Source organism: Capra hircus, chromosome 6 (genome assembly GCF_001704415.2).
Source record: "Capra hircus breed San Clemente chromosome 6, ASM170441v1, whole genome shotgun sequence".
NCBI classification, from domain to species: Eukaryota; Metazoa; Chordata; class Mammalia; order Artiodactyla; family Bovidae; genus Capra; species Capra hircus.
Window position 1 is genome coordinate 56,961,270 of NC_030813.1, and position 20,394 is coordinate 56,981,663.

The following is a 20,394-nucleotide window of genomic DNA, read 5'->3' on the forward strand; positions in this document are numbered from 1 at the left end:
AGAGGTTACATGTGAATTGATAATTAGGAATTATAAAAATAGAAATTAAAATAAGGAAATTTACCAGTAAATTAAACTTTGGAAAAGCTGATGCAAAGCTCTTCTATAATTCATATGACTGCCTAAGGCATTATATATCTAACTCAGAATCCTACAGAGTTCTCCAACCCTTCCCAGTTGAATAGGTACATATATGTGCAACATACACATTAAACATCATGAAACAATAATAAGCACAGGAACACAAATTAATGGCTACCTTGCTCTGATCCTTTCATGCACACTTTGTTTATGTGCACAAGCTTTGACCATTTATTTCAACAGAGTGAATTATCAACTTACTGAAGGTAGTCAGATTGGTTTCAAAACATTTTTGAATGTCATTGAACACTTCACTAAACAGATTATCTTCAAATGGCTTTTATTTCCAAATAAATACTCTGTGGAACTACTTTTTGTTTTAAAATATTAATAAAAGGGAATTATCCCTCCAATTATTAATGCTTCAGGGATTTTTCTAAGGATTTAAAACATGGTAAGTAGCCCTCTCCCTTTAGGAAACAAAATGATATTAAATTTTATGTCAGTAAACACTCTATGAGTAACTGAAAAGTATTCTAACTGTAGTAGAAACTTTCAGAAGATGGGAGAGGTTTGTATTGGGAGTTTGGGATTAGCAGATGCAAACTGGTATATACAGAATGGACCAAAAACATGGTCCTAGTGGGTAGCACTGAGAACTATATTCAATATCCCATAATAAACCATAATGGAAAAGAATATGTGTGTGTGTGTGTGTGTGTGTGTAACTGAGTCTCTTTGCTGTACTGCAGTAATTAACACAACACTATAATTCAACTCCCCTTGTAACTCAGTTGGTAAAGAATCCTCCTGCAATGTGGGAGACCTGAGTTCCAACCCTGGGTTGGGAAGATCCCCTGGATAAGGGCATGGAAACCCACTCCAGTATTCTTGCCTGGAGAATCCCATGGTCAGAGAAGCCTGGCGAGCTACCGTCCCTGGGGTCGCAAAGAATCAGACACAACTGAGCAACAGCATGGTACAGCACAGCATAATTCAACTATAGCATAATTAAATAATAGTTCAATAAAAAATAAATTATTAAAAGAAATTCAGGGGAGATTGAACCAAGCTATTTTATAGCTGTGCCATTTTCATCAAATTCTTGAAGAATTTTCTGGAGGTCCCTAAGGATGCTAGATCCACAAAATGACAAACTGAATGTGAAATTGTTTCAAGTATTTTCATAAGATGTTCTAATTTCTTCATAGTTTGTAGGAGTTTCTCTGAAGTAACAGGGTAGCAAATTGCAGTGACCATTATACATTGATATCTGAGACATTATTCCTCTCCACAGTTGGTACAACTGGCTGATTATTTCCACAACTCTTGATTTGCTTCTTTGTTGTCCATTTCCCCATCTCTTGATAACTACTCCTTGAATTCCCTGTAGGGAAATACCTTTCCACACTAAATTCTATAATAAATAGCATTCTTTAGGATATAGCTAAGATGGTAAAGAATCTGCCTGCAGTGCAGAAAACCTGGGTTCAATCCCTGGGTTGGGAAGATCCCCTGGAGAAGGGAAAGGCTAACCACTGCAGTATTCTGGCCTGGAGAATTCCATGGAAACAGTCCATGGGGTCACAAAGAGTTGGACACAACTGAGCGATTTTCACTTTCACTTCACTTCAGGATGCAAATATGTGAGTATCTAAATTTCCCTTTCCTGGATGCTGACAGATGCTGTCAGTTATTCTGCAGCTTAGAAAAAGGTAAACTTGTGTGTAATATGGCTCAAGTTACTAAGATTTACTGCATTGGAATTTGTGTCTCCAGTCTGGAAATTTAAAAAGTGTTACCTTTGTTTTCTTTGCTTATTGTTACTTATGCATACATTACCTTCCAAAGCTTTGTCAGAGAGTGTAGTTTGGTCAGAGACAGGATTTTGGTATTTTTAGATCCCTGGTTATAATACCATTTTAATACCAAAGCAAAAATTTCCCCTGTTTTCTAAAAGTTGTATGTAAGGCTAACTTTTTCTGAGATTATTGATATTTCTTCTGGCAATCTTGATTCCAGCTTGTGCTTCTTCCAGCCCAGCGTTTCTCATGGTGTACTCTGCATATAAGTTAAATAAGCAAGGTAACGATATACAACCTTGACGTACTCCTTTCCCTATTTGGAACCAGTTTGTTGTTCCATGTCCAGCTCTAACTGTTGCTTCCTGACCTGCATATAGGTTTCTCAAGAGGCAGGTCAGGTGGTCTGGTATTCCAGGAGAAATATCAATAACCTCAGATATGCAGATGACACCAAACTTAAGGCAGAAACTGAAGAGGAACTAAAAAGCCTCTTGATGAAAGTGAAAGTAGAGAGTGAAAAAGTTGGCTTAAAGCTCAACATTCAGAAAACGAAGATCATGGCATCTGGTCCCATCACTTCATGGGATATAGATGGGGAAACAGTGGAAACAGTGTCAGACTTTATATTTTTAGGCTCCAAAATCACTGCAGATGGTGACTGCAGCCATGAAATTAAAAGACGCTTACTCCTTGGAAGAAAAGTTATGACCAACCTAGACAGCATATTAAAAAGCAGAGACATTACTTTGCCAACAAAGGTCCATCTAGTCAAGGCTATGGTTTTTCCAGTGGTCATGTATGGATGTGAGAGTTGGACTGTGAAGAAAGCTGAGCGCCGAAGAATTGATGCTTTTGAACTGTGGTGTTGGAGAAGACTCTTGAGAGTCCCTTGGACTGCAAGGAGATCCAACCAGTTCATTCTAAAGGAGATCAGCCCTGGGATTTCTTTGGAAGGACTGATGCTAAAGCTGAAACTCCAGTACTTTGGCCACCTCATGTGAAGAGTTGACTCATTGGAAAAGACTCTGATGCTGGGAGGGTTTGGGGGCAGGAGAAGGGACCAGCAGAGGATGAGATGGCTGGATGGTATCATGGACTCGGTGGACGTGAGTCTGAGTGAACTCAAGTTGGTGATGGACAGGGAGGCCTGGCGTGCTGCGATTCATGGGGTCACAAAGAGTTGGACACGACTGAGCAACTAAACTGAACTGAAGGCTAACTTTCAAATTTTGGCTATTGATATATACAAGTTTTGACTAAAAAGGCATTTATCCAGGGACTGATTTCTCACCCAAGTAGGTTAAGAATATTTTTGAGAATTCAGTTCTGGGATGAAAATATCATACTTGTGTTATACTCCCTCTGAAGAGATTGTATATCTCCATAAAGTGCTAACATGATACTGGAACAGAGTTTGAATGTGTTTGTAGAAAATAGCTTTGACATTGAAGCTTGTTCTTTAGAGCCAGAAAATTCATATTTAGAACACCATGGAGATAAGAGGATAGGCAGATGGAAAACCCTAGCAAGAGTTTTTATAAGAGAGTAGAGATCTTGTCTGAGAAATGTGAATCATTTTTTAAAAATTAAAACCAAATGCCCATCACTTCAGTTTCAACTCTAGTGTCTGTGTAATTAACAAGCCTCTCCATTTTCCCGGGCTTCTTGGTTTTGTGATGGTTCATCCTCTCTTGACTGTCACAAATGAAATGGTGAACTGTTTAAATCAATGATATGGGTTGATTTTTTGTGAAAGTAAGAATTTTGTCATTGATGGATAGCTCATATAAGAAAAAACTTTTAATTTGGGAGTAGAATTTGTTAACTACATAATGAGAATGAAATTCAGTCAGCAGAAGAAAGGAGAAGTATTTCTGGGTATTGGAGAAACTCATTTGTTAAATACTTATACTGTTTTTTACATTAACAATAATATGACAGATGTTATAGTTTACCATTTAAAAAACAAAAATAAGCTCTAGATAAGAGTGGTCATATCTGGGTGAAATTGCTGTTTTCATTTTATCCCCTGCAACATGCTGAATGAAAATAACATAAAAGTTACATAAGAATAACTTTTAAAATTTGAGTTCAGAGTATTAATTAAATAGATTTGTCAAAAAGTAATTGACAAAAAAAATTATATATATATATTCCTGTTTCACCCGTCTAGCAAAAAAAGACTAAGAATTTTTGGTAGTTTGAGTTTTTTGTCATTCTTTTTTCCTTCCTTTATTTTGCTTTTATTGCTAATTTATATTCACATGTTAAACACTGTGCAAGGACCTGAGTGCTACATAGCTCTCTAGGAAATTTGTGGGGAAAGAAAAAACTGTAACAACCATCCATCCCAATTAGTCCCCCTCCACCCTGCTACAGTGATGTGTCTTCTAGAAAAATGGTACTGATGAACCTATTTTTAGGGCGAGAATAGAGACACAGACTAACTTGTGGACACACAGAGGATGGGATGAATTGATAGTATCACTGAAATACATTACATTATCATGTATAAAAGAGCAAGTGGGAAGTTGCCGTATAACACATGAAACTTAATCCGGTGCTCTGTGACAATCTAGAAGGTGGAATGGGAGGGTGGGATTGGGAGGTAGTTTCAAGAGGGAGAGGATGTATGTATACCTATGACTGAGTAATGTTATTGTGTGGCAGAAACCAATACAATATTGTAAAGCAATTATCCTCCAATTAAAAAAAAAAAAGACCCATCTGATTTTAGGTCCCAGCCCTAGCACTCAATCCTACTCAGCCATACAGTGTCCTTTCTTAGCATAATGACATACCCTGTCAGTGTGGCTACTGCTGACTACTCTAGCTGTATCTCTTGCCTCTTTGCTACACACAGTCTATGTTCCAACAATATGAACTATTGAGTCCCTGCATTTGAATAGTGTTGAATACTTAATATTTGCTCCACAGTACTGCCTTTGTTCAGAATCCTTTTCCTAGTACTTTTCTTTACCTCAACAATATTATTCGTCTTCCCTACTCCTTAATCTCATATCATCTCCCAGAGGAAGCCTTCTCTGACTGACTTAGGCCCTATACTGTTGGTTATATTTCCTTTCTATGAAACACCTATTATTTACTGACTAACATCCATTATGTATGCTCCATTCTAAGACAGTATCATGGATGTCCTTATAGACATGTCTCATACCTTAAGTCTCACGTTTGCCTGTGACTGAAGGATTGCTGGAGGTGGGACTTTCAGTATTAAAATCAGGACAGGGCAAACCAGGATGGCTAACACCATACCAGAGGACTTGACCCCCTATCCAGACACTTAAAAATCTGCTTGCTTCCCCCATTAAGCTCTTAGTTCTTGAAAGAAGTATTTTGCCTCTGGTCTCCAGCATATAACACTTTTCTTGATGCTTAATACATATTCAGTGAGTGAATTTCCATTTTCAAATTGTTGATATTAGAGAAGGGAATACAAGTTCTTGAGGTCTGAGCACACATCCATGTATGTGTTGTTCCCTTGCTGTTAATAACAGGACTATTAATAGCAGCACTGTTAATAAGAGTTAAAAACTCTGGAAAGAAACCAAATGCCCATTGACCAGAGAATGCATAAGCATATTGTGAATAGATAAATATACTATGATAAATATAATCACACAATGGAATAGTGTACAGAAGCAGAAATTAATGGACTGTAGAAGCACACAACAAATAGATGAATCTTATGAATTATGATTTATACTATATTTGTTACATGCAAAAGAATAAATATGAAATATATATCAAATATGTTTTAACATATACTAAAGGCTAAAGGAAAATAGATTTATATTTTACCAATCACTTGATGGGAGGGGAGTTACTATTTTTTACCTCCAATACTTGTTGCTGTTGTTCAGTGGCTCAGTTGTGTCTGACACTTTGCAACCCCATGGACTACAGCACACTAGGCTTCCCTGTCCTTCACTATCTCTCAGGGTATGCTCAAACTATCTCCTGGAGTTAGCTCAAACTCATGTCCATTTAACTGGTAATGGCCATCCAACCATCTCATCTTCTGTCATCCCCTTCTCAGTTAATGAGAATGGAGTTATTATTTTTACCACCAATACTACTATTACTATTACAAACAGCTATTATTATTTAACATTCATTATTCCATGCTGCACACTATGGTAAACACTTTGCATACATTATGTCATTTGCTTTCATTTTCTCAATAACACTTCCCATTTTGCAGATGAAGAAATCAAGATACAGAGATAGTAAATGCCTTATCCAAGAGCACACAGGCAATTAGTACTGAAGCCAAGTTTCAATCCTGCTCCTACCTAGCTCCAAATCCCATACTTTTTCCATGAACTAGATTGATAGTCCATATAATGATCTACATTAAGGTTGATATGAATGCTGTGTATGGTGGACAAACAGTAGGGTGGCCCTTCGTGTTTCTTGCCTCCCCAAGTTCATACCTATGTATAATACCCCTGCCCTTAAATGTCTTACAGCCCCACAGAAATGAATTCTGCCAAAACCGAAGTGAATTTCAGAGAATTTTTACCCAGTTGAGCTTCCAGGTGAGAACCCAACCAGCTTGATTACATCCTGGTAAGACCCTGAGCAGAAGTCTGATCTAAGTTGTACCTGGAGTCTTGACCCAAGAAACCATTAGGAAATAAATTTGTTACTCTCAACTCCTTTGCTTGTGCTAATTTGCTACACAGCAATAGAAAACTAATACACTATTCCTTTTTAATTGTTTGGTTCCTTGAAGACAACTTATGCTGCTCACTGCTGAACATTTATTCTGTAAATTTATACAAAGCCTGACATAGTTTGGAAATGGACTAATAATGCAATTATATTCATCACATCTAAAAATAATTAATAATTTTATTAAATGTCTGAGAGTATATGAAAAATTATTAAATCAAAATATCATATTTCTAACCTGTGCTCATCTTGAAACTCAGTGGTACTTTTACTAGGCACAGTACTATAGATACTTGAAATGTCAAACCACACTGGACGAGAGTCATCCATTGGTCTTCATTAGAAAACACAGCTGTATTAAACCCTGCTTTCTTCAAAAGCCAAGACCTGTGCATTCTTACAGGAATAGTTTTTAAAGGTTAATTAAAGGCAGTGAGTGATAAAAATTTATAAGCTTCTGCTTATAATTTTTTAATGGTATCATTTCCAACCTTTTGATTGTGATCCCATGGTGTGCCATCCAGACCCCAGCTGTTCACCACTTCTACCAGCTTAAAGAACTCAACAAACCCTAGTGTCTTTTTCTAGGACAGATTTGCTCGAGATTCACTCTGATGAGCAAAACTTTCATGAGTTATTTTCTCATTTTCTGATGTCAGTGGGATAGTATCCTCCTGGGGATTCACAATCTACTTTAGTATTTCATAAACACCTAAAACTTCCTCAGCTAAGAAAAATAGTTGTTTTTTTTTAAAACCAGCCTTATTTGTTCTCAGCAGCTTTTTCTATTCTCTAAACATGTTTCTCTGAAAAATGCTTTTTGCATTAAGAATCTGTGAAAAGAATAACCATCAATTTGCAATCTTTCTTCAAAGCAATACTTCCAGTAGCCTTGGCAGTTGAAATCTGAAGTATCCAATCTATTAAATAACAAATTAATGTCAGGTAAATAAAACTAAATGTTCACATGAAGTAATTTCATAATAAAACATTGTTAGAGATTACATAGTGATGTGTGAACAAGACTAACCCAGATTTAAACTTGGACATATTAATATTATTTAATTAAACAATTAATGTTTTATTCAGATTTTTATGTCTCAACTTTAAACCAAGAAAGAATGAGATCAATGTTAAAAAGGAATGATAAATATACATCAATATATTTATATTGTCAACTTGAATATTTTATTGGAATATATCAGTAAAATGATGTTCCTTTGAATTTTGAATAGAGTTAAATAGCTTTCTGTATTCAATTTTTATTTGTTTCAATAACAATAATAATGGAAGGCTTTGTTCCCACACACTAATCCTGCTATGGTGATGTCTTTAGAATCTCATAAATATTCCAAGCATCTCCCACCTTAGCACTTCTGTTCCTTCTGACTGAAGATCCTGTCCTCCCAAATGTCCAAAAGGCTTGCTCCCTCACTTTATCCAGATATTTGCCTAAATGTCACATTATCATTATCATAGTTATTTCCTGCTTGCCTTCTATGAAAAGGATACACCACCAGCCTCCCTTCTAATATACTCATTAATTCACTCTTCTATATTTTTCTTAATAAATCTTACTGGTACCTGACAGAGTACATATCTGTTTATTCACTTGTTGACTACCCAACTAGAATATGGGCTTCCTGACACTGAACACTTTGTTTTATTGTAGTTACTATGGATCCCATCATCTAAAATAGTACATAATTCTCAGGTTACATGAGTTAGTGAGCTAGCAAATATTCATCCTTCAGTGCAGAACTACAGGCAGTTATTGAAGGCAAATTTAACACATAAGGATCAATATAATTCACCATACTAAAAGACTACAAAATATATATATATGATCATCCCAATAGATACAGAAAAGCATTTGGCAAAATTCAAATTCCATTCCTAATGAAAGCTCTCAGCAAAGTAGAAATAGAAAGGAAGTTTCACAACCTGATATTTGTGTCTACAAAAAACTAATATCACATTCAATGGTAAAAGACAAGATGCTTTCTTCTGAGCTTGGGAGTAAGGCAAAGCTTCCATTTCCAACATGTATTTAGTATTATACGTTGTTTAGTCAGTACAGTGAGTCCATAAAAATGCAGAAAAGGCATCTAGATTGGAAAAACAACAAGTAAACAGTCTTTATTCACAGATGACATCATATCTATGTAGAGCATTCTAAAAATGCTATTAAAATATTACTAGAAATAATATGTAAGTTCAGCAAGGTTTCAGAGTGAAAAAATCAAACATACAAAATATATTTCTATAAACTAGCAACAAATAATTGGAAACGTTGGGGGATGGTGAATGTACGCATTATTTTCATCATGGAGATGATTTTACAGGTAGTGACATATGCCAAAACTTATCAAATTGTACAATTTAAATATTTGTTTATTGTGTATCTATTATATATCCACAAAGCTATTATCAGAAAGAGAAGTAAATTTGAACAGATGGTTAGGAGAATGAATAAAATTGCTTTCTGCTTTCCTCTACTAAGTTGACCTGATTCAATAAACTAGTTATATTTCCTCATAGATTCGTGTGGGATAGAATGAGAATATATAAAAGCAGTTAGCACATGTTTCCTTTTTCATACTTCCTTGGCTGATTTACAATCATACCTCTTTGTCTTAACAATTTACAGCCTGAAATAGTTTATGGTTTTAGAAATTTTTAACTTTAATTATGTTCTCCCCAAAGTAACTCATTTGTAAATTTATTTGGCTAATTAAAAGTAACCTCAAAGGAGAGCTGCCTAGTAATGTCAATCATGATTCCCATTTCTAAGCGACTAGTCACTGACTTCAAGGAACAGAGATAGATGTTTCCAGCTTTCAATTTATTGTAATCATGACACCATGCACAGAGTATATTTATAGTGCTCTTGCTTCCAACATATATTTCATAATGGATAAAGCTCCAATTATGTTTCTATAATGATCTTTAAGTGCTAACAAGCAGTGATACTCAAACCAGTGTATCAGGATCTTCAACAGCCTTCTAAACATATGCACTTAGATGTCTTCCAAATTAAAGATGCTTAAAAAATAGTTATTATATTCCCCTTCCAAAGTTTTGTACTTCTCTGATTTCCTTGTTTTTGAGTGCTTAATTACAAGGCCAAAAGCATATACCAGGTATGGTATGGCAAAAAAAGAGAGAGAGAGAAATGATCAAATTATTTTCAGGTCATCAGAGAGAGATTCAATGAATATATATAAACTATGTCTTAGAGGAAAAGGAAGGGTTCTCCAGGTAGACAAGAAGAGGCATGCAAAAGAGAGAGAGAACCAATGCTTGAAATAAAAGCAGTGGCATGGTGCCTTGGACAACTACAAGGAATTCAGCATGACTGTTGAATAGCACAGAATGTGTGTGCAGGAAGAGGACACAGAACTGTGGGGAGTGGTGGTGGTACATTTTTGTAGTCTACTTTAAAATTATTCTGTATTGATCGTGGGACATATATGTTTATCAACAATTTTCTATATATCTAACCTTTTGTGGTTTGTTAATATTTGAAAATAATATTCCTAATATTGGCTTCCCAGGTGGCACTAGTAGTAAAGAACCTGCCTGCCAATGCAGGAGACATAAGAGACATGGAATCAGTCCCTGGGTTGGGAAGATCCCCTGGAGAAGGAAATGGCAGTCCACTCCAGTATTCGCGCCTGGAGGATCCCATGGACTGAAGAGCCTGGTAGGCTACAGTCCATGGGGTCACAAAGAGTCAGACATAACTGAAGCGACTGAGCACGCACGCATTCCTAATATTGTGGGAAGCAGATTCTGAGACCCAGAGTATGCACAAAGGAGCTTAATGTGGAGTATTCTCTGACACACAGCTGAGAGGGGTGAGGAAAGCACCCCTATAATGCAGTCACAACAGAGGTCTGATTCTGTCCACAGGGAGCTCTGTGTCTGGGATGGAACTCCAGGGTTATGTTAACTGAGGCAAGCAAACTGATCTAGTCTGGGCTCACACGGATTAGATGCCAGCTTCCTCCCGGGGACAGGTTTGGTGTTCTGTCATGTGGTACTGTGGTGCTTTGCTGCAGCTTGGTTTCTCCAGGAAGCAAACACGGGAATGAGTGTGAAATGCAGGTTGATTTCTCCAAGAGGCCGACACGGAGACCCAGTTCAGTAGTACACAAAGTTTATTAGGGAGTAACACTTGTGGGAGAAAAGAGATGGAAGCCAGCTTGGGCAGGGGGAGCCCGCAGATCACTGCAGAGCTGGATTGGTCTCTGCTAGCCCAGCAGGGAGTTCCAAGGCAAAGATTACTCATTACAGAAGGCCCACATGGGTGGCAACAGCAACTATACTACCACCTTGCTCAGCCATTGTCCCAGAGCCACTATGAGAGACAGTGGTCTTGGTCCAGAAACTAATAGACCAGAAACAAACTAAAACAGTCAATAGCCGGAGGTTGTCCACAAACCACACTCCCTGCAACTGGACAGCGTGTGCTTTCTGGAAGAGCTGAGCTGCACACCTAGTCTGCTTCATCTTCCTATAAACGTTTACCACATCTGCCTCATTATCTTCTAAAATCGGTGGTTTGATTGTGGTGTTTGATTGTGGAGCCTCACCCTTCTGTGTCCTTCTATGTCTGGGTCTGGTGCTTTATGACATATAGAAACAACTGTTCCTTGAAATTCTTCCAGGACTGGGATTCTATTCTTCTGTTTAAGTTGCCCTAAGATATTACTAATGCAGATGCCAAGTGAGCATATAATGAAGTCACTGTTTTAGACCTCCAAATACTGCACACACAAGTACCTCTGTGGGTATTTGAACTGCTGACTAGAACCAACTATAGAGTTTGTTATTCTTGCTAATGGAGAGAAATGAGCACCTCTCTGTTAATGTTGGAGTTTAAAATATATGCTTATTTTTAAACACTATTAAGTTTTAGGTTTTAAATTTTATCTTACTCACCTTTTCCATTATGACAAAAAGATATAAGGAAGTCAGCCTCAAATTTTTACCTTTTACTGTTCAGCTTCATTTAAAAGAAAGATGACTACATCATTGAGAAGAAAAAGAAGCTCAATATGGATTTTGCACAATTTTATGGACTACTACTTTTATAGAGTAGCCTAGGTGCTATAGGAACATGTAGACTGCATTTCTGCTCTGAGGAACTCAGTCCTATGAGGAATACAGGCCATATAAACCAGTCCCCAAAATTTAAGGTAAGCTGTTGGCATAGCAGTATGAACAGGGTGTTATGGGAATGGAAAAAAAGAATTCAGCTGGACCCAGGGAGTGCTGGAGTATTTCAGAAAAGAAGAATAAATCAGAGCGATTGGCAGGAAGGCCATTTTGCATCAGAGGCATCAGATAGAAAATAAGAAATCATATAGCAATTTGCTCTGAAAAGGATCATTAAGCATGCAATGAGCATGCTTTATTGAAGAAAGCCATAGGTAGCACAGTTTGGCTTTCTTTAATTCCTATTTGCCAGCTGCCTGGCAAATGTGTCTCAGAAATCATTTAGGAGGTAAGATCACCATTCTGTGGTACAGTGGGAATAACAGGCCTGTTCATGGTTGTCAGACCTCTGATGTTACCTTAGGACTGTATTCATGAATCATCCTTAATCTAATTGCTAAAAATAATAGTGCTCATATATATTAAGCTCGAGAGGAAAATTGAAAGCCCAAGATCTGAGAATATAAGGTCAGGAGAGCTTAGACAATGAGCTCTAATTAGGAGACCTCCCAGGCAAGCTTATTATTTATTTATTTATTTGGCTGGGCCCGGTCTTATTTGCAACACATGGAATCTTTAGTTGTGGCATGCAAACTCTTAGTTGTGACATGTGGGATCTAGCTCCCTGATCAGAGATTGAACCTGGGTCCCCTGCATTGGGAGCATAGAATCTTAGCCACTGTATCAGCAAGGAAGTCCCAGGAGACCTCCAGGCAAGTTTCTGGTGAATAGGAGCAGTTATGAAAGCTCACCAGCTTCCTGAAAATAGCTCAATTCTAATAATCTTAGGGAAAGCATAAAATAATTCTGCTGACAGTTATTTGAAGAGAATTTTCCCAGGTTTAAAAAGGTGCTAGATGTGGCTGAATCACTGTCCCTAACTACCTTGAAGCAGCTAAAGGTCCCAAGCTTCAGCCTCAGTCTCCACTGTGTGGGTTGAAAAAGGGAAGTAACTTACTCCAACACGTTCCTGGGAAGCAAAGTGGCACATATCAAAAACAAACCGTTGAACGACTCTCTGAATTCCCAAATATTTCATCACAGGGCATAGTCATAAAATTATGTTCTTATTGCTCATGAGAAAAAAAATTAGAATTCTAGGAGAGTGTGTTTGTATAATCTCAACTCCAGAAAGAAATATATTTGCTGTTAAAACTAAACCAGTAATAACAGAAAGAGTAATCAACAATTAGGTTTTTCCTTCTGTTAGCCCTAAAGAATGTGAAAATATATTTGATCAATTGTTTTACTAAAATTTTTAGCTGATGAAAACAAACTCTGAATTTATATAGAAAGAGCTTCAAGGGAATGATGTAACTTTTCTGCTGTGAGAAAGTGATTTAAGCCTTTGGATTACAGAGGGTTTAAGATGCTACCCTTGTAGTAATGCAGTGTTTTTACTTAAGGGCCATTTGAACATCAATTTTCCCTTATAAAGTCACTGGACAACCAAAATCTCTATTACTTCTACATTTCCCAAAAGACTCTTCCATTCCCAAACTGAGTAGGTGAATTGCAGCCTCATAAAGGCACTACAAAAGTGTGACAGTCTCATCTGGAGAAACATGTTAGAAAAGAAACAGATATTTGGATAGTGACTCCATCTGATAGATCATTGACAGGGAGAAGGGAAAGTTCTTTGGGAACCATACATCTCAATGTCAAATATGAAAAATAGTTAATTTTCAATGGCCTATGTAGGAGAGTATTAAGATTTCAAAAACTAACTGATGAACTATCAGATTTTAGAAAGAAAATACAAATTTCATGTTGCCCAAAAAGCTAGTTTAAAACAATATTTTCTGCTTTTAATCTCTTTGTTTGCTTATCTGTTTGTTATACTGGGTTGAATGTATTAACCCAGGAAACTGTGAAAAAATAAACATGTATTACAGGACCTGAAAATTCCACAGCACACTTGGGGCCAAATTGGGGGAGGGATGAGAGAGAGAGAGAGAGAGCACGCTTATGCTTGGGGTTGTGCTCTTTATGGGGGCCAAGAGTAGGTCTTCCTATTTATTGGTGAGTTTAAAACATAAGAGCAGGAATTTAAAAAGCAGGAAGAGAAAGAACAAGTGGTCCAAATAGTGTTATTGACATCAACTAACATCTCTTAAATAAAGGAGCCTCAATGAGGATTGGCATGCTGGCTATTTATCTAGTTCTGTGGCCTGCAGTGAGTTTATTTGAGATAGCCATCAGTGACGTGGATGCCTCGTTAAAGTGGATGCCTTGTCCATCGAAGTTGAAGTCAGGCACTTGCATTACAAACATGTAGTGCTTGCACTACAGCCATACACTCTTATAACCTAGCCAGTATCTATAGCCCATCTTACTTATTAATAAAACCTAAATTTTGATTGAGATAGCAGTCAAAACTGAGACAGCAAGGTGTCCAAATGGAAACCCCACTTCTCTAACCAATGAGGTACAAACTCAGGACCATAAGAAGGGCATCCTTTCTAAATAAAAAGCCCTTTTATTCTTCTTCTTCCTGTCAGAAATACAGGTGCAGCACCTGTTGATGGGGCAACTATATTACGGCCAGAAAGGTGACATCTTCATGTTTAGGTTAGTGGGTGAGAAACTAGAAAGAGGCTAAACCCTTGATAACATTGCAGAGCTACTGCTCCAGTCACTGACAGCTTACTTCTAGACTTCTCATTTAGTGAGATGAATAGACTCACTGTTTAAGCTTTCCTTTTCATTTACTTGAAGTCAAGTGTGTGTCCTTTTGACATTGTCTATGAACTAACAAATTACATAAAACATAACTTTTCACTTTTTTCTATTAAAACCTCAATGCCAGAACATTGGACGGGAGTGAATAAATGCTTAATGCTTGAAAACTTCCCTGTAGCTTCTTGCCTCTAACAAGAGCCAAATGGAAAAATTATTCACATATTATTTATATATTGAACCAGATTTTCAGTTTTCCAGGCTTAATCTAATACTTTGTGGTTATTGATTATCCAATTTATGAGAATTAATCCACCATAGGTCCTTTCTAGCAAATTGTATATCAGCTTCAAATTTAACCACTTCAGAGAGTTCTTCATCCAGACTAAGCAGCCACTTGGTCATTCTCAACCAAAGCTTATTTTAATTCTCAGCATAGGCCTTATAGCTCTCTGATATTTTTTCTGATTTATGAATGTATGTGTGTATTTACTTTTAGTCTCCTCCAATTCACATTAGGATAAGAGCCCAGGGAATCTGTCTAGTTGATCAAGAAACACATCCTTGGCATATAGGAGACAAGGAGACGTATCTGTTAAATGGCTGTGTGGCAGACTGACTCAGTCAATCAATAGGCACTGTGAGGGAATCAAAGAATTATTAGATATAGTCACTGATGTGAGAAAATTCAAAATATAAATAAGGAAGTGAGAGACTCCCTGGAAAATGACAATGTGGAAAATAAAAGGCAATACAATGTTCAAGCAGCGGTGACAAAGGTGCAGTCAGAGTTCAATGAAAACAGGCAAAGATGTGGATTCCTTAGTAGCTCCATGGATCAAGCATTACATCTGGCTAGAGTGAGAGGTACAGCAAAGCCAGAGAGGAGAGCTGGTGCAAGTGCACTACAGCACAACATGTAAGTGTGTGCTTAGTCACTCAGCCGTGTCCAACTTGCTGCAACACCATGGACTGTAGCCCACCAGGCTCCTATGTCCATGGGGATTCTCCAGGCAAGAATACTGGAGTTGGTTTCCATGCCCTCCTCCAGGCGATCTTCCTAACACAGGGATCAAACCCAGGTCTCCCACACTGCAGGCAGATACTTTACAGTCTGAGCCACCAGGGATGCCCAAGAAAACTGGAATGGGTAGCCTTTCCTTTCTCCAGGGGATCTTCCCGACCCATGAAGCAAACCAGCATCTCCTGCATTGCAGACAGATTCTTTACCAGCCAAGCTACCAGGGAAGCCTGGAGCACAAAACACATGACAGCTTAACCAGAAAAGTAGGTTTGGTTCCTCCTTCAGGTGTTATCAGTGTGATAGGAAAAATATCACATTTTGTTCGAAGACTGCGGTTTTAGGATTGGTTGTGTTGAATTAGCTGATACCCTAGCATCTCTTAGTGTCAGGTTCGTTCTTTGGAAAAAGGGGACAAGAATGCCTACCTCACTGAATTACAATCAGTATTTAAAGGGCCTGGATGAAAACAGTTTGTGAAGCATGAGTAACTACAAAAATGGCTAACAATTCTTGAGTTCTTATTATGTGTCAAGCTCTGAAGTAATCACTTCACAGAGATGATCTCTTTTAATCCTGAAAACAACCCAGAGGAAAAAGCATTAACTGGGTTTTCACATCAAAGAGAGAGAATCTAGTGGGGGTTGGGTTGAGAAGGGCTGGATCTTTGGTTGAGGGAAGGAGCGATTCTCACTAAATATGCACTTCTTTCACCAACTCCTTTAACAGTTGCTCTGGTGATCCCCATAGCCTGGCTTATTTTACACCTGAATTTGGAGAATGACAGCAAAATCTGGTTGGGAAGGTCTGCTTCTACATGCCGTTCATAGCAAGCACTTGCAGCTGTGCTTTGGCAAAAACTGTACGTTCATGACCTCAGGGGAATTCCCTGATGTCCTCGGTGAGGGAAGTGAGCTCTGGGAATCCGCTTTGTGTGTCCAGTTGTGCATAGTCCAAGTCCATTTTAAAGGACAGATTCCTTCAGCTGCCATCACAAACAAATTTCTAAGGAAATTAAAATGCTGCCAAGTATCTCCCATAAACTTAAGAAACTCTTGCACAGAAAGAACATATATCATAAATTAGAAAATGTTAAATAGGATTCAAAATATTCCAGTCAGATTTACTCAAGTATGATGTACAGTTAGGAATGGAGGCTCCAAAGCTGGCGAATCTGTTCACACCTTGACTCTGCCACATATTTGTTACATAAACATGGGGATGTTTATTCACTACCTAGAACCTTAGGTATAGAATAGAAATATAATTGTGTTACTCAAATATTACTGTGACAAATAAGATGATATATATGAATCAAAGCATAGGGTGCTACTCAGGGAAAGTACTGGGAATAATACATTTTTTCTTTTTATTATTAATTTGTCAGGTCATTTCATTTTAGATGTTCTCACTTGATATGGAGAATTAGAACATTTGCTATACACTACTAGTAACATAAGTAAGGGTGTGAAATAACTTGAATACTGGAAAATATGTAAAACACATTACCTTTCTGATAATTATCCTTTCAACATGAGTTTTCATTCAGTCCAAATCAAAATTACAAATTGCTCAATATCAGAATGAATTTTCTTAAAAATTAGTTTTCTGTAGACTATGTGATATTTCTTAAGGTTTGGTATCAAGTCCCCAAACATAAATATTACGTGTGATCTCCTTACCCTAGAAAATCTACTATTCTATACTAAATAGTAAGTATATATACTCAGTATATGTAAATAGTTCTAATCAGCATGGAATCATTAGCCTTGATGTTGTCATTTTTTATGTAGATTTTGTTTCAGTTCTCATGATTTATTGAAAAGTCATTTGAGGATTCATTCCCTCATTTTTGTGAATCAATATATGCCAAAGGAGTTTCTCTCTTTACCAGGAAATTTGCATAATATTATTCTAATTTGTGACTCTTAGTGCCTGTGGGAAAATATAAAGGATATTTTATTATAGTTGTTCTAAAGAAATGACATCAATGTTCATTACTGATGCTCCCCTCTGGGTAATTTTAAGAATGGCATTGGTTCCATATTTAAGCCTTGATATTTATTTAAAGGGACAGATGACTCCTAATTGAAAATTAAAATTGCAACTTAGTTACTCATTCAGATGTTTAATAAGATCTGTAGTGTTAATTTTGAAACTTTGCTCTAGCACTGACAGAGTAAATTATGGATCTTATTCTGAGATTATATTTGTGTCATTATATTTTTTGGTAATTGTACTCATGCCTATTTCCCCAACTAGACTGTAAACTCTTTGAGTATGAGCCATTTAATTAATCTTAGCAAAGTCCGCCTCTACTCAGGTCATCTGTACGATAGCAGGTCTCCACATATACTTAAAGCAGGTGATTGAACTTTGTGTTAAATTACAGTCCAATACAGCCGTTTAAAGGAAAAGTTCAGTTTAATTCAGCTATTCTCCTCAATAAGTGTATTCCTACAAATATTGCAGGGGTTGTCTAGATGGAATGTGGTGCATGTAGTGATGTATTTCACATTGCACTCTTGGGTGTCAGAGTTGAATTCCTTGCTGTACCACTCTTTGTTACTTGGGCAAGTCACCTGGTCACCAGTCTTTGATATGGAGGCATTATCTAGATTAATTAAAATAATGCACAGAAATCTTTACACACAACATGGCACATAGCATATAACAAGTATTAGAGGGTTTTTTTTTTCATTTTTTACAAAAGCATTCTTTTTATTAAAACATTATATATCTATTGAATCTTGGGGGAAAAGAAATAAGGTGAGTATTGATCAGCTACTATTTTATTATAATTCTAAAATAGTACTTTCATGGAGAATGTTATTCTGAATTTTAACTTAATACAAGAACACATCACTTTATCCTTATTTTTGTAACCACAAAATATTCCATGGAACGAAAGCAAAATCAAATGGAAGAGCTTATAAAGAAAAACTGTGACCTTCCTCCTATTCTGCTCTTCCTCATTTTAAAGTAAACCTAATTTTTAATCCTCCAAATCTTATTAGGGATATCTATTTACTGCTAAATAGGAAACAGGCTTTTTGTTGTTTTATTCATTTTGGATGATATCTACTAACTTCCCAATGTGAAAGATGAATCAATTCACGTAGAACAACTCGACCTTACTAGTCCCATCTCTTTCCTTTCAGGCCCTTGGTGGTGGTGATGGTAGTGATGGTGGTGAGTGGGCAATACTTAGTTCCTAGTTACTGTGGTTTCTTCTGTGTGTTTGGGGCACCCCAGCTATAACTTTCCTGGCCACTTTCTATGCCTTTATTCCATGCAGGAGAAGGTAAAGAGAGACATCTAAATGATAAAATTGGAGAGAATAAACTAAGCATGGCTCTCTCCTAATTCTACCCTTCCCTTTTTGGACTTCCCCAGAAGACTTGGGTTCGATTCCTGGGTTGGGAAGATCCCCTGGAGAAGGGAAAGGCTACCCACTCCAGTATTATGGCCTAGAGAATTCCATGGGGTCACAAAGAGTCAGACACTCCTGAGCAACTTTCACTTCACTTCAGAAGTTCCCTGCTGCTGTCTGCTGTGAGGAAAGACCTGCCTGAGCCTTGCAGGATGGCTGCTGTGTCCAACACTGAGGTTCACTGAGCAAGCCTATTAGCCCTCATCCATCCTGTCCTGAGACCGCACCAGTAACCAAAATGGCATTTTGCCTTCTCCCTGCCTTTCCCTATTTTCTCAATTATTTAGGAACACAGGTGAGAAAGAGAAGTATCATATATTACATCCCCTTAGAAACAACATTAATTATATGATTTTTAGTTCTCATTTGATAATGTTTCTGAGTTAAATAATATGCCTAACCCTCTGTTTAATTCCAAGAACTTTAATTAATTAACTTCTATTGAGCCCTCACCTATACATCCCCTCCACTGCCTACCTTCCATTGGCAACATCTCTGCCTTTACATTATAAGGCTTTCTAACATTTAGCTTCTGTTCTAGAGCCATAATTAAATCTGCATGCTTTGTAAGAGTTGAAGACTAATAAACAGCAATTACAGTATAATGACTTCATAAATATTCAATGGAGAGCCAACTAAAGTACTAAGGAATACCATTTCCTTTACTTTAGATCCAATATCACCATCTCTGTACTAATATATGTAATTATCCCAAGCATCCAGGTCAAATGGATTCTTTATATTTCTCTATTTATTCAAAATCCTCCCTTATTTAGTTTATCTCACATTTGGGCAATGACTTTCTTAGACATATTTAGCTGTTTCTCTTTCCTAGAGTTTCTCTTTGTCTCATTTATTCTTTTTGAAAGAAGAAGCATATGCTTTCTTTACTGTGTCACTACTATCATCCAACTCATTTGTCACTCTGTTTATTGCTTTGAATCCTCATTCATCTTCTTGAGAGCAACCTTGAAACCTGCTGCATTCCAATTCCAACTTGGCATTGATTGGTTTCTGGACTTGCTACCCACCTGTTAAGCCGGAATTTCTTTTCACTGAATTCCTGGGTCCGTTCAGTAGGTTTTTGTATCCTGTATTCACTGACACTCAGACATAGGCATTTGTTCAGCTGCTGTGTATTTACCAAGTATTTATTCTGTGTAAGGCATAGTACAGGATATAGTACATATAACCTATGAATTTTCAAGGCAAATCAAAATTTTATACTGCACTGAAAGAGTTTACAAACTCAGACTTGGACACACCTATAGATAGTCACAATACAGAGAGCACAATACAGAGATTGGTGCCTTGTCATGAGCTGGAAGGGTGAGATGGGCGGAGGGAGTTCAAGAGGGAGGAGATATATGTATACATATAGCTGATTCACTTTGTTGTACAGCAGAAACTAACAGAACATTGTAAAGCAATTATACTCCTATATATATATATAT